General features: G+C 37.3%; 1 protein-coding gene across 9 annotated transcripts in view; it reads left to right on the top strand.

The window, feature by feature from the left end:
* LOC145295919 (sodium- and chloride-dependent GABA transporter ine-like) overlaps nt 1-14745 on the top strand; it is a 916364-nt gene that overhangs the window by 780840 nt on the left and 120779 nt on the right. The window lies entirely within an intron of this gene.

The following is a 14745-nucleotide window of genomic DNA, read 5'->3' as shown; positions in this document are numbered from 1 at the left end:
AGCGAACTCAAGGGGACTGACACGGTTCGCGCTACTAGTTTTCCAAGGCTGTTGGTGGTGGTGTGGGTGGACGCGAGCTTGGTAACATTTTGATGTTCTGTTTCTTTGGCCATTTACACCACGGTTTGCAGGTTCTTGCCTGCTCAGCAAAGTAGAGGTGCGCTCTGCATATTTTAGTTTTTTGTTCTGGGAAATAGGGTTTTATTCCTATCGGTATACGGACGTTTTTATTCCTTTCTGTGTGCTGCTGCTGATTGGTGAATGCTGTTGCTGTTCCGTTCATGTTATTTAATAAGGGCATTAATTCGTCCGCTAATTTTCCAAGTTGGGATGAATTTAGTTCTTTTTGAGAGGCAATGACGGGGGAAATTGTTGCAGGTAAGGCCTGAAGAAATTTATGAAGAACAATTTCTTCGCCGACACCTATCCTTTTTGCTATAGAGAGCATCTCCGGTAAATATGCAGATGGACGGCCTGTTATTGTGTTTGTAGACATTAACTTGTCTAGCAACTCAGGCTTCGTTCTTTCATTCGCTTCAATTAAGGAGCATTTCAGTTCCTCATAGTCCTTTTCGTTTAAAATATGAAGCGGTATTTTTTGTTACCACCTCTGCAGGCAGAGCTGATATGACCGTATAAAATTTTGTTGTCGAATTTGTAATGTTCCGCAGATGGAATTGCGCTTCCAGAATGGAAAACCAGCAATTCACTGCTGTTTCCATGAATTCCGGCGGTTTTATTGTAATTTGTTGTAAGGAGGCTTCTTCCATTTTATTTCATTATTTTTTTTTTTTTTTGTGTATGTAAAAATATATTCTAGTATTTTTCTTTTAACCGAAGAAAGGTGGAAAAAATATAATGTGTTTTACTTACGTCGGAGCTTCTCTTTGAAAACGTTTGTGGCATGAAATAACAGTTACTTGTAATTTTCCTGAAAACTCCAAAAAGTGTTTCTTTCCTTTCAGTCCTGGGTAAAATTAGTTTGTTTCTTGAGGTTGTAATGTCCTTTTTGTCGGGTCACAATTGTAATATTTGTTTATTGGTTGTTATAACTGACAAAGTGGATACAAATATTAGCTTGAGAGGAATATTTTATTTTCTTAGTTTTTACATACTTTTAGAATTCTGTGTCTGCTTTTCGCAGGACACGTGTGACAACGTAGAAGCCTGGAGACTGACTGTCCAATCCTTTTTAGGTCAATCATCGGAAAGAGAGAGAGAGAGAGAGAGAGAGAGTGGGGGGTGAGCGAGCAGCAACAGCAGAAGAGAAAAGGGAATAGATTTTTGGGTATCTTGGTTAGTTGAGTTCTTTTAGAGAAAGAGAGGATTAAAGAAACAACGTCTTTTCTTCATGGTAGTAGTATGTGGCCTGAGGTCACTTAGGTTCACTCCTACAAATGATTGCTCCCTCAAAGCTTTTTCTTTCACTTTCTTCGTATACATCTCATAGACTTTATTTTTAATCGCGCGTGTATTTATTTTATGTTTTTGAATTTTTTTCTTTGTGTGAATTTGATTCATACTTTTATTTCGTACTTATTTTTATTTTATTTTTATTTCATTACATTTTAATTTTTTTATTATTTTCTCCACTAAATATTATTTTTTTTGTTAAATTATTTTTTCATGCATTTAACTAATACTTTTGCCCCCCCCCCTTTTTATTGGCCTCAAATAGTACCTTAAAAAAGTTTTCGTGATTAAATAAACCAAAGAAAATCTTTTGTGTTTTGCTTTGGGGGAGCAATCATTAAATAAAAACACCGTTTATGCAGAGTCCACGTTCCCCGTGAAGTACTAATTTTTCTAAATAAAATATTTGTTTTATTATTTGAGTTTTCTTTTTGTTGCTTGTGTAAGAAATGTTAAAAACTGAAGTATTTTTTTTATTAATATATGGTTTCGTTTTTCGTGTCTTCCGTTCGGTTTCGTTACATAATCAACCGTATCCACTTCCGGTAACTTGATTTTTTTTCCAAGCAGTGATCTTCGACATTAAAATATAAAATATAAAAAATATACAAATTTATTTTCTTTTCGAGGGGGTGGAGGCTCGTGTTAAATTATATCTACCTCAGTATTTTCTTTAATTTTCTATTGTTGAGCGATTATCGAGACTCTTAAGTCGTTATCCTCTTATGTTGGACATTTTTTAAACATTTAAAATGTGCATTCCTCTTGTTTATATGATTAAATAAATTAAATTTTTACTCGAAATGAGTCCTCGTAATAATAAAGATAAGAAACTGCCGTTAAATGGACTGGTAAGCAGCAAAACAAAATAAAATAAATACGATGAGCAAAAGTTCAGATAGAATTCATCACTGTCAACTTTCTCTCTCAACTTCCAGCACGTGTTCTCCCACTGCCTCTGCCAACAGGCATTTTATTAGAAAACTGATCTCGTTCCATTTGCATACGTGTGCAGTGGAAGATGAGATCTCGTGAGATTCCACGAGACTACAACTTAAATCCATTGCTGCCATCTTTAATTTCTCTCTCTCTCTCTCAGATCCCATCCGAAGGTAAGTTGTATAACCGCTCAATACACACACACGCGCGTGCGCCTTCTTCTTTGATTATTACATTCAACTCTACATTCCCCCCCCCCCCCGGTCTCTAGACCACACATGTGGCATGGTGGACCTGGTCGTTTGTTGTGGGTACTCCTACGAAGGGGGATTGGCTAGACTACTTCATCTACATTGGAGCTCTCAGAAGAGGCGTCGGAACCATTGGCATCAGCGTTAGGGCGTACAGTCATGCCATCAGGCTGGACTTCTTCATCTTCATTGGAGCTCTCAGAAGGGGTGGTGGTGTAGGTTTTGTGAATACTTTCAAGAGATTTAAATAGGCCTACAAAACTTAATACACTTGGTTTTTTATCTGTTCAGGTACTCCCTTATACTAAAAGGATGATTAAAGTTGATCAGATTCTTTTTTCAAGTTCATCAAGATCAGGAAAGGACCTTAACACGCTTCGGCATTTATGCAGAACACGAACAACGCTGGAACAACGGTGTTATGTAGAAATCCATTCTTTACTCTTCTGTATCTTCATAGTTAATAAACTAACGCACTGCAAAAATTGGATCCAACTTGAAAAATTAAATCAAAAAAAAAAAATGTAGGATATAACGGACCAACTTCTAATTTCCAAAACGAACGATTGCTTTCTAGTTATGCTAATAGATGGCAGTTCTTTTATTTATAACCAAAAGTTTTAGACCAATCAGAGAAAAGATTAATTATTCTATTTTTTTTATTCTTAAAAGTTTATTATCATTTATATATAGATACATTTTTATTTTTAGTTTATATTTAATAAAAATATCAAAAATACGACACCACAATACTTCCCATCTCATTATCGGAGGTATTATATTGTTAGAAGTAATGGTTAGTCGTTGTTTCTGGAGAAAACTACTCTTCTGCCTGATCTTGTCGTTGTAGTTTTTGAATCTTGGGGAAGATCTACTGATTCTTGTTGGTCAATTTCTTCTGTAGGCGTACTAGATAAATCGTTGGAATCATTTTCAATTGATTCTTCTTTAGAATTCTCAGTAGATGAAATTTCCTGTTCAGTGACATTTGATTCATCAGGAACTTTCGCAGATTTCTTTGATTCAGGATGTCTATTTTCAAAAGACTTAATATATACTGGCTTCAGACGATCCACTGAAACTGTATCACTCTTACCAGAATTTAGTTTTATAGTAAAGTATTTTGTATTGTAGGCATAGACCAATTCATACCATCTAAAAAATTCCAACAAAAACCTAACAGCCAGCCATGGTTCTCCCCAGAATGTGCTGCTGCTATCGTGCACAGAAATCACTTTTTCCATAGCTACCAACGTAATAGATGCACTGAGACTAAAGCTGCTTTCAGGACTGCCAGCAACCACTGTAAAAGAGTAATAAAAAATGCAAGAGAGCTATATGCCCAATCTGTTAAATCCAAGGTAGCTGATCAGCGGCTTGGTTCCCACTAGTTTTGGCAAATAACAAATAGGATCCTGAACAGAAGTGGGCGTTCTATCCCAACCATTATCAATGGACCAGAGGTCATCTCGTCAGCGTCAGACAAGGCCAAACTATTTGCAAAGAACTTTGCAGCTAATTCTACCCTATGCGACGAAGGCCATCAACTCCCCATATTTCCTCCTATAACACAGAACAAGCTAGGTAACATACAAATATCTGTGCATGAGGTCGCCAAGCTAATCAAGAACCTAGATTCCAGTAAAGCAACTGGCCCTGATGGCATCCCGATTATAGTGTTAAAAAAGCTTCAACCAGAACTTGCTCCCATACTTACGAAACTATTTAAGCGCTGCCTTAAGGAGAAGTGCTTTCCGACTCCCTGGAAGACCTCATCAGTTTGCCCTGTATTTAAGAATACAGGTGATAAGTCATCTCCCTCTCAGTACAGACCAATAAGTCTCCTGTGTGTTAAGAGTAAGTTGCTGGAATCCATATTAAATAGAGAAATAGTCAACCACCTCAGCAGGAATAACCTTCTTAGTGACACACAATATGGTTTCCGCTCTGCAAGATCTACCGCAGATGTGCTGATGGTTATATCCCACAGGATTAGTGAATCTCTTGACAAAGGCTTCCTTTCTAGGGCAATTGCTCTTGACATATCAAAGGCCTTCGACAAGGTATGGCATAAGGGTCTACTTCACAAGATTTCCAGCTACGGTATAACTGGAAATGTTTTCTCAATCATTAAATCATTTCTCTCTGATAGGCTCATAAGAGTAGTGGTAGATGGATAAAAATCGAAGGCCTGCAATATAAATGCTGGAGTCCCTCAGGGGTCAATCCTCGGCCCAACTCTCTTTCTGATCTACATCAATGACCTCCCTAAACACATACTTAAATCATTCGTTGACATCTATGCTGATGACACGACCATCTACGGCAACACATCAAAGGCTGTAAATGACAAAGTTCTCTCTGATTCTCTCTCCTCTGATCTCGAGCGCGTGGTTCAGTGGGGGAAGACGTGGCTGGTTACCTTTAATGCATCCAAAACCAAACTCCTGTCCTTACATCATCAACGCTCTGATCCCCATCTGGCATCAATTGTGATGGATGGCTCTCGTCTGGGTGAGGCCCCGTGTTTTGACATGCTTCTGGGTTTGACCTTTACTCCTGATCTGAAATGGAACACGTACATCAAGTCTGTTGTCAAGGTCGCTGGAAAGATGGTGGGATCCTTCTACCGCTCCAGAAGATATCTCACTACTGATGCAATTCTCTATCTATATAAAAGCCAAGTACGTCCAAGGATGGAATACTGCTGCCATATCTGGGCAGGAGCTGCTAAAAACAGTCTATCCTGCCTTGACAGAGTACAAAATAGACTTTGTAGCTTAGTGGGGGATGGCTTTTTCTCTACCCTGCAACCTCTCTCCCACAGAAGAGACGTTGCGAGCCTATCCTTGTTTTATCGTTATTTCCATGGCAGGTGCTCGTCTGAACTCCAATCTCTGGTCCCCCCTCGCCAATCTTTCATGAAAAACACCCGTCTAGCTGAATCCACTGTGAAAAATTTCCCCCACTCTATATCTGTGCCTAAATCAAAACGCGGATTCCATGAACAAAGCTTCTTTCTTAGAACTGCACGCCTGTGGAACTCTGTTCTGTCTGCCTGCTTCCCACCGGACTCCAACTTGGATGTGTACAAGTCCAACGTTTACAAATTCCTAATGATCCGCCTCCTTAAGTAAACACTTCATCAAATCTCCACACTAACGTAATGTACTTGCAATAACCCTTATCCCTGAGTGGCTTCCGGGCCTTGATAAGTGGTGATCACTGTGTAAAAAAAAAAAAAAAAAAAGCTTTGAAGAACTTTATAAGGACCCGTGTAAGGAGCTTTGAGTGGACGACGAATTCAGTCGACTCGTATCCACACATGAGTACAGGTTCTTAGATCAGTTGGGATATATGACTTTGGGGAAGAGTGAATTCGGCCTTCAGATTGTAGTTTGAGGTCTAACTTCTGCATTTCTTCTGCTAAAATCTTAATTTGTGGATAAGAAACTTCTGAAGATTCATTATCAATCATTGGTCAAGTAAGGATTTTCCAGTTATTGCTACAGATCATGAATAATTATCCTCATTTTGCATATTTCTCATACTTAACAGAATAATAAGCAATGCATCAATCCAGTTTTGTTTTCGAGCAACGATAGCTGACTTTAATATACGGTGTACACGCTCGATTATACCGTTTGATTGACTCGTTATATGCAAATGATGGAATCCTAAAAGTTCAGATAGTTGACTAAAAAGTTCACTTTCGAACTGTGCTCCTCTATCAGTTAATAGATAGAGAGGCACTCCAAATCTAGAGACCCAAATATTTAGAAAGAATACTGTAACTGTTTGTACTGTAATGTCAGACATGGGTGTGGCCTCAAACCAGCATGTACATGTAAGAATATATCTGGCAGATGATGGAAACGTAGAATTTTTAGGAGTTACTGGATTAAGAGGACCCACTATGTCAAGATGCACAGTTTCAAATCGACTCGAAAGTAGATTGAATGGCTCAACTGAAGATCTTGTATGTTTCATAACTTTGGATTTCTGACAGTTGAGACATTCCTTGCAATATTGTCTTATCATCTTATCCATTCCAGGCCAATAAAATCTTGATTTGATCAAATTTAATGATGCTTTTGTTCCTGGATGTGATAGAGTATGAAATTGATCAAAGATCGCCCTCCTTGATGACTTGGGTACAAAAGGACGAGGGTACGGCGTTGAAACGTCGCATAAGAGTTCTGAATCTGGAGAAAATTTGTAGTACTAAAGTTTATCAGAATAATCTTTAATTTCATCATCAGCTGCTTGTTGTTTCACCAAGGCAGGGAGATCAAAGACGTCTACAGAAACTGCATTGGCAGGACGAGACAAGCAGTCAGCAACGATGTTTTCACTTCCTCGTATATATATATATATATAATATCAGACACACATTCTGTAATTACAGACAAATAACGTTGTTGTTTGTCAGATTTTATAAGTGTTGATTTCTTATAGGCTGACACCAAAGGTTTCTGATCTGTAAATAATATACCTGTCTGCCTTCAATTTGTGACTTGAAATGAAGTACGGCCAGATAAGCGGCTAGTAATTCACGATCAGACGTAGAAAACTTCCTTTGATTGTCATTCAATTTCTTATAGAAGAAACCTATGGGAATAGGCTCTTCTTTTACAATTTGATGGAAACAAGCACCAACAGCAAAATTAGAGCTGTCAGTCACTAAATGATAATTGGTAACACTTGAGATAGGATGAGGAAGGGAAGTTATATTAGCTAAAATTTCTTTAAACATTCCTAAAAGATTTTCTTTCAGCTTCACTAAATTTAAATGATTTGTCTTTAGGATGTAACTTATTTAATTCACTAAGTGGTAACACTATATCAGCAAATTTCGGAATTAATTTCTATACAAATTTATCATTCCGAGAACTCTTCGCAATGATGCTGATTCATTAGGTTCAGGGAAATTATAAATTTCTGCTATTTTTTCTGCAGTAGGTTTCAGTCCTTCTGGGCCAATGTGGAATCCTAAATAGTTCAAAGAAGACTTGAAAAATTCACATTTATTAAGGGATAATTTTAGATTATTCTCTTTGAAAATTTGGAAAACACATTTTAAATCTTCTATATGAGATGTTTCTGATTCAGACATTATCAACAAAACGTCGATATAAATAAATATACACTCCACATTCATGAATATATTGTCCATGAAGCATTGAAAGGTAGTTCCAGCGTTTCGAAATCCGAAGGGCATATATAAATACTCAGACGCACTAAAGGGAGTTATTTGAATTTTTTTTTTGTTTTTTTGGGGGGGGTGGGGGGTGTTTTACAATACACAGAGATTCGAAAAAGTGGTAAAAAAATAAAATATACAACAAATAAATGTTACCATTGGTTATAAAAGTTACTGGCAAATGTGTATTTCAGCAGACAAAAGTGTATAAAAATGATTTTTACATAAAACACATTTTTAGACCCTGAGGCTGAAATAAAACACGAAAAAATTTTATTTTTAAAAATTTTTCAACATTTTTTATTAAACTAAATGTACGACAATCGAGGCTGCCGTCTTGTTTTGCTAAGGTTTGCTAGAGGCCAAATTTGGCCTTTTTTTATGCTCTTGCATGGAACCATGATTGTGGCCGCTGTTTTTTATTTTTTCTTTTTCTAAATGTGCAATTAAAGTGCATAAATTATTAAGACATTGGTGGCTATTTTTTTTATTTCATATTGTCATTCTTTTTTTTATTCTAAATTATTGTTTTTTATTTGTTTTTTTTTGTGGAGGGGTATTTTCACAGCTGGTGAATTTCAAAAATGTAATCTGGACGTGAGGCTACTTTAAAAGAACGATATGCAATAAAATTCTGTTTTAAACTTGGGAAAAATGCTACAGAAACGTGTGGAATGCTTCAGACTGCTTTTACGTGAATCGAGCATCAGTATTTGAGCAGGGAGTTGTACAAACTTTGTCTCAAGGTTGCTTAGAGAAGATCAAAAAAAAAAAAGACGTTGTCATGACAGCAGGGAGATGGTTGAGCTGATCAATTCAGATACTGCAGTTCTTGATGCTCTGGTGATCTACGATGAAAGCTGGATCTACTACTATGACCCAGAGACCAAGAGACAGTCTCCAGTGAAAGCATACTGGGCCAGAGTAAGTCCACCCAGAAACTTATGATGACCCTTTTTTTTGACAGGACGGGCATAGCATACATGCACTGGATTCTCATTGGACATACATTCAACAAGAGATACTATGTTGAGGTTTTAGGGGAATTCAAGAAGAGATTCCGCTGGAAGAGGCCAGCACTCTTTAAATTGGGTCTGTGGCATTTTCACCAGGACAATACACCAGTCCATAACTCCATGCTTGTTACAGATTATTTGACCCAGATGAGCATCAACATTTCCTTACCCTCCTCATAGTCCAGATATTGCTTCTTGTGACTTTTGGTTATTCCCTAAATTCAAGGAAAACCTTAGAGGCTGTCATTATGAGACAATTGAGGAGATGAAAGAGGCTGTGACAAGGGTCATTGACATGCTCACACAAGAGGACTTGCATAGGGTCTTCCAGAAGTTGTTGGTCGATACAACAAATGGGGGGAGATTACTTTAAAAGGGGATTAGAGTTTCATGTGTGTACTATCAATAAAAGTGCTCATACAAAAAAAGTCTGGAAACTTATTTTAGGCAGCTTGTAAGTTGCTTCTTCCAAACAACAATATCTTCTATTGGTCGCTCGCTTCTTTGCGAGTTTCTGCTGTTATTTAGGTAGCAGATATCATTTTATAGAGAGAATCTGTTGATGTTGAGGAATAGACTGAATGGCGTCTGCGAATAGATCAGTGACACCGGGAAAGACAGAACACATTAGGACAGATCAAATTAACTTGACGGGCCAGCAGCCCAGAGTTCATAAAATGTATGTTACACACAAAAATACAGGAAAATGCTCTCAATATCTGCTGAAATGGAGGAAGGATGATGGATCAAAAAGGAACTATTGGAAAACGACACAGAGTAACAGATAATGAGTAAAGTGTAGCATACAGAATTTCCATGCATCTGTGAATGAAATGTTCATTCCCCAAAAAGAATGAACATTTTCTTGAATAAAATGGGATGTGCTACTCATCTAATGACTCCTACATAGTGCACTGTAGTAAATAAGACATCGGAAAATCAAGGCCAGGATGCAAACCACAGTGCCGAGGATATACAAGCAATTGGGCCAGTGAGTGAGATAAAACAACCCAGAATCAAATTTCCACTGGTAAATATGATCAACGGTTGGAAGAATGTGGTCATACCAAATTTTTATTGCATTGTACAATGAAAAAGGGATCAACGAAAATACTAGTAAAAAAGATGATGACGGATCTGGTCAAGAAAATTTTTTTCGTTCATTTTATCTTATTTAATTATTTATTTTATATACATAATTATTTATTTACTTTTAGTTATTTATATTTGTTTGTATTTACCTATTTCATTTATTGCAAGTTTCTGCTACTATTCCAGTAGGAAATATCATTCTTCTTTCACTGGACACTGTATCGTAGAAGTCCATAAAAGTCTCTTATTCCAGATGCCAGAATGAAGACACAGTGGACTCAAAATTAAAGCCGACACATGCAACTTTGGGAACAACAAAGACGAGTGCATTTTGGAACAAATTATAAAAGGGTTTAGGAGCACTGATGAAAGAAGAAATTTGATAGTCAAACTGGACCTAATCCTGTAATCATCCATAGAAAGCATTAGGGCATACAAGATAATCACAAAAGATAATTCTCGCTACAAGGACGCCAGCGAAGGAAGAAATGAAGTATACTATGAAGTTTTTATAAAAGATAAACCCTGCACGAGATGTAGAAAGATCCACAGAAAAAATAAAGAAGACTTCAATAAAACATGCCGATGATGCCTTACACCATTTTAAGAATACTGTTTAACAAATATACAAGGCCAAGAGAAACCCGAAAGATACTTCCAACAGAAACAAAATGAGACAGGATAATAGCTCATATAGAGCTAAGAAACAAACTCCCCAAAACGGATACAAAATGCAAAGCTTTTGAGAGAAAAATATAAACACAAAATTGAAAGAAGACAATGAATCAGATCAAGACGACGACTTATATCTATATGTAATAAATGTGGAGAATGACAAACATGAGGAAATTTTTGCCAACATAGACTGCAAGGATACAGAAAATAATGAACACAAAATAAGGATGAAAGTTGACATAAGGACTAATGGAAATATTCTACCAGTCAGAATATACAAAAAATGTATCCACATAACAAACCAAAAAAATAGACAAAGGGAGATAACCATTGGATATCAAAATAAGAGTTGACTACCCTGTGGGCTGCAAATGGTATGAAGATAAATCACTATGGGTCGATCATTTTAAATATAAAACATAAAGACTCTACAACTATCAAAGCAAAGTTTTTTATATGCAATAGCAACACCACAATACTGGGTCTAAGACCATGCATTCGACTTGGTTTAGTAACTGTCAACTGTAGCATAACCAAAGTGCACACACTGAAACAAGTGCAAAACATAGAGGACCTCACAAAAAAATACTCTGATAAATTTCAAGGCATAGGGAAATTCCCAGGTTTTCAAAAGATACATCTTGTTGAAGATGCAACACCAGTAGTCCAACCGGCAAGAAAATTTCCAGAAGAACTAAAAAAAGAATTGGATATAGGCATCATAAAAAAATTACAGAGCCTAGGGAGTGGGTCAATGCGAGTGCATGTAGCAGAAAGAAAAATGGAGATCTACGAATTTGTCTGGACATCAAGCCACTAAATAACTGCATCAAAAGGACGTATCATAAAATCCCAACATTAGAAGAAATCTCACACAGATTAGCAGGTGCAAAACACTTTTCAAAGTTAGATGCAAAACATGGTTACTAAGCAATACAACTTAATGATGAATCAAGCTCATGTGATTCAACACTACATTTGGGAGATTAAGATATTTGATATGTCCTTTCGGCTTAAAGGTGTCACAAGACATTTTCCAACAGAAAATGGACAAAATATGTGAGGGAGCCATCGGTATATTTGACAATATCTGCGTATATGATAGAACAATACAGGAACATGACCAAAACCCGATAAAGACAATGGACACAGATTGAAAATATGGCCTAATCTTTAACAAAGAAAAATACACTGTTAAACAAAAACAGATAAAATTTTACAGTCTCATCTGGGATGAAAATGGCTCTCATCCAGACCCTGACAAATGTGATAAAATAAAGTCTAAGCACCAACCAACAGAAATGAACTCTAACAACTCTTAGGTATGATCCAATACCTAAACTCCTTGATTACCAGATGTCAGCACCGAAACAGCCCATTGAGGTTATTACTCAAAAAGGTTTCAGTGGAACAAGACATGTAGTAAAACTTTTCAAATGTTAAAAGACCACATTCACGAAAAACTTTGTTTAGCATACTTCGATCCCAACTCGGACACAGTTATCCAAGTCGATTCAAACATGCAACATACAAATAATTGCAACATACTTCCACAATAGCAAAGTTGTCGCTTTTGCAAACAAAAGACTAACTAATATGGACTCGTGTTATGCAAACATAGAAAGAGAGCTACTAGCGGTAGTATTCAGTTGTGAGAGATTTCACACATGTATTTATGGGGAAAAATATGGGTTGAAACAGATCATAAACCTCTAGAAAATATCTAGAACAAGAATATACCTCAAGCACCCCCATGGCTACAAAGAATGTTATTAAGGTTGCAGCCATATGACGCACAAATTATAAACCTGGAAAAGAAATGTGCATCCCAGAATCCAACCAAAGAAATCGAACTCGACCTAACCATACACACTGTAGATATAACACTCAGAAACAAATAGAACTGCAAACTGCAACTGAAGAAAATGAAGAGCTGAGAATACTTAAACAGGTGATATTGAATGGATGGGCAGATGATATAAAAAATACACCTAAAATAATTAGAATCTATTGGTTGCTAACAAAATACCTATCGGTACAAGATGGTATGGTCACAAAGGGACAGTCCATAGTCATAGTATGCAGCACACGATGCTATGGAGAATCCACGATGCACACCAAGGCATCAAAAAATGTCAACTGAGGGTAAAAAACAGTGTTTTCGGATAGGAATACACAAGGATATGGAAGCATTAGTAAGATTTCACATGTGACATCTGCAGAGAGTATCATAGGAAAAATTCCAAAGAAACAATGATCATCAAGAAACATTCAACATGATTGTTTCAGAATGTCGTGGCAGACAGTGTTAAATTTAATGCCATTGCGCACAGAAATCACTTTTTCCATTGCTATTTTTCATTGCTATTGATCACTGATCAGTATTATAAAATGCCATTTGTTAAGATGCTGAAAAGCACAACTAGCACCAGTTATGGTGAATATTTCAAAGTAATCTTTGCTATCCACAGCATACCTGAAAGGCTATACACGAATAATGCCAGGTACATTGGATCTAACAAATTCCTGGACTTTGCCACAGAGTGGGAGGTTACTCATATTACAGCCCTAGGAACCCACAATCAGATTTATAGAATGCATGATCCAAACTGTAAAAACATTTATGAAAGTCAATCAAAAATGGATTGTCAAATGACCCTTCTATGCCTGAGAACGACCCCAATTGACAGCTATCTGATAGTGTTTTCTGCTAGATGGGTGTTTCTTGTGAAAGTTTGGTGAGGGGGGCCATAGATTGGAGCTCAGTCGAGCACCTGCAATGAAAATAACGATAAAGCAGAGACAAACTTGCAACATCTCTTCTGTGAGAAAGAGGTTGCAGGGAAGTGAAAAGAACATCCCCTACGAGGCTATGAAGTCTATTTTGAACTCTATCAAGGCAGGATAAGTCCTTTCTAGCAGCTCTTGCCCAGATGTGGCAACAGTACTCCATCCTTGAACGTACCTGGCTCTTATACAGATAGAGAATTGTATCAGCAGTGAGGTATCTACTGGATCGATAGAAGGATCCCACCATTTTTCCAGCGGCCTTAGCAATAAATTTAATGGATGTGTTCCATTTAAGATCAGGAGTAAAAGTCAAGCCCAGAAACTTATCAAAACATGAGGCCTCCCCAAGAGGAGAACCATTCATTTCAATTGATGCCAGATGGGGATCAGAGTGTTGATGATTTAAAGATAAAAGCTTGGTTTTAGATGCATTAAAAGTAACAAGCCACCTCTTTCCCCATTGTACCACTTGCTCAAAATCAGAGATGGTTTATTACTTCTCTATTTAACACAGATTCCAGCAACTTACTCATGACGCACATGAGACTTATTGGCCTGTACTGAGAGAGAGATGAGCGATCACCTGAATTCTTAAATACAGTGCATACCAATGAGATTTTCCAGGGTGAGGGGAAGCAATTCTTAAAACAACGTTTAAACAGTTTTATAAGGATGGGCGCTAGTTCTGGTTGAAGTCTTTTGAGTACTATAATTGGAATACCGTCAGGGTCGGTTGCTTTACTGGAATCAAGGTTTTTGATTAGCTTGGCAACATCACGTGCAGATATATGCCTATCACATAGCGTGTTTTCTGATACAGGAGGAAATATTGGTCACAAAGAGTAGAAAACTGCAAAGTTATTGGCAAAGAGTTTGGCTTTGTCTGATGCTGACGAGATTACCTCAGGTCCATTTATGATAGTTGGAATAGAACACACGTTTCTGTTCAGGATTCTGTTTGCTATTTGCCAAAACTGGTAGGTACCAAGCCGCTGCTCAGCTACTTTGGACCTGATGGACTGAGCATACAACTCTCTTGCGTTCTTTATTACTTTTTTACAGTGGTTGCTGGCAGGCTTGAAAGCGACTTTAGTCTCAGTACATCTATTGCGTTGGAAGCAATGGATAAAGTGATTTCTGTGCGCAATGACAGCAGCACATTCTGGGGAGAACCACGGCTGTCTGTTAGGTTTTTGCTCGAATTTTTTCGAGGACATGAAATGGTCTGTACCTACAATTAACCATTCCGTCAGGTCTGATACTATAGAGGACACATCCTTTTTAAACATGGAACGCAGAGGTAGATCTGATATAAATGTACGGAAGCTATCCCAGTCAGTCATAGAGTATCGATATACTGTACGAT

Source organism: Euprymna scolopes, chromosome 2, assembly GCF_053919585.1.
Source record: "Euprymna scolopes isolate OS-2025 chromosome 2, ASM5391958v1, whole genome shotgun sequence".
Taxonomy (NCBI): Eukaryota; Metazoa; Mollusca; class Cephalopoda; order Sepiida; family Sepiolidae; genus Euprymna; species Euprymna scolopes.
The sequence above is the reverse complement of the archived record's forward strand: the minus strand, read 5'-3'. Positions and strand labels throughout refer to the sequence as shown.